The following is a 1562-nucleotide window of genomic DNA, read 5'->3' as shown; positions in this document are numbered from 1 at the left end:
CTTACATATTATGCCTCACACAGTTATGCCCCTTACACATTATGCACCACACCATAATGCCTCACACTTAATGCCCCTTATAACATTATGCCTTACAGTAATGCACCTTACACATGGCAGCCTCACACTTACCAGGCTTGAAGGCTGTTTCCTATATGGGTGCTCTTGGTTGCAGCTGCGCTACTGGCCGCTTTGTTGTACTGCTCATTGCAACCAAATGGGTGACTCAGCACCAGGGAAATTATTTTAGTGAAATTATTAATACCAAAAGGGGACAATGAACTTGACTTATGTCACTATTGCTGTGTCCAATTTGGGGATGCGCCCAAAGTCAGAAACCGTATGTAGACAGTATAGCAGAAAAAAAGAAGACTCTTGTGTGGGCGCACTCTTGAATATCGGTAAATACCATATATAGATAGGAAGATTATAACATAACTTTTATAGAATTACCACTAAAAGAATTGAATGACTCACACTGCCTTACCTAGAAAATTGAATAAACTTGAGTACAGATTAAGTGAATTCTCATGCCATAAGAGATAAGGTCACGAGAGTATCATGGAGAATTTCCCCACTCTCATTAAGTACACAAAAATAATAATTAAATTAAAAGTAGAGATAAATTTGTAATAGAGAAAAGAAAATATAAAAATCAAATTAAATTGTGGTAAAAATATTAAATGTTCTGGTCAATCTCCCCCTATATTAGGGATTGGGGGTATACAGCCATGTATCTGGGCTGTACCCTACCACCCTGACCAGTACAGATAACTGTATTAATAGGGCCACAGGTGGCTAAGCTAGGCAACGTCCCCACCTGGGTTTAGGTAGCACCGCATAATGCGTATGAATATTGTATATGACTCAATTAATTTCCACCTGATGACAATTTCACATTAGAAGATGAAAGAAGAAAAGGGGTGCTTCTGTTGTTAGTATTAATAAATCCTCTTATCTTACATGACCCTACAACACCCGGTATTCCCAGGAGGTCACCCCTCCAGGTACTGACCAAGCCCAAACCGCTTGGCTTCCAAGATCAGACGAGATCAGGCATATATGGTATGGTATGGTAGTAGGGTCACTGGGTTGGTAGAGGTACTAATGAGAGAGCACCAAAGAAAGTGTAATTAAAGCGGTCTAATATGAGACAATATGTAAAGAACACAAAAATATAGATTGACGAATCTGCTGTCTGTGTTAGGCAGGAAAACCTGGATCACAGATGAGAGTTCACCGAATAAGTGTAGTCACAGAAATAGTATTGAATTGACAATAAATGTAAATTAGGAGATTAATCCAGCCCCGGTTTTACAACACTGAATCTACATTTATTACGGCATAAACCCTGGTGTACATTTATTGTCAATTCAATACTATTTCTGTGACTACACTTATTCGGTGAACTCTCATCTGTGATCCAGGTTTTTCTGCCTAACACAGACAGCAGATTCGCCAATCTATATTTTTTTGTTCTTTACATATTGGTAGTCATTCTGGGTTGATCGCTAGCTGCTTTCATTCGCAGCGCAGCGATCAGGCAAAAAAAACACTTCTGC

General features: G+C 39.2%; 1 pseudogene; it reads right to left on the bottom strand.

Annotated features, from left to right (window-relative positions):
- Positions 1 to 966: 966 nt before the first annotated feature.
- Positions 967 to 1084, bottom strand: LOC134912326 (5S ribosomal RNA; annotated as a pseudogene).
- Between the last annotated feature and the right edge of the window lie 478 nt (positions 1085 to 1562).

Source organism: Pseudophryne corroboree, chromosome 4 (assembly GCF_028390025.1).
Source record: "Pseudophryne corroboree isolate aPseCor3 chromosome 4, aPseCor3.hap2, whole genome shotgun sequence".
In the NCBI taxonomy this organism is placed as follows: Eukaryota; Metazoa; Chordata; class Amphibia; order Anura; family Myobatrachidae; genus Pseudophryne; species Pseudophryne corroboree.
The sequence above is the reverse complement of the archived record's forward strand: the minus strand, read 5'-3'. Positions and strand labels throughout refer to the sequence as shown.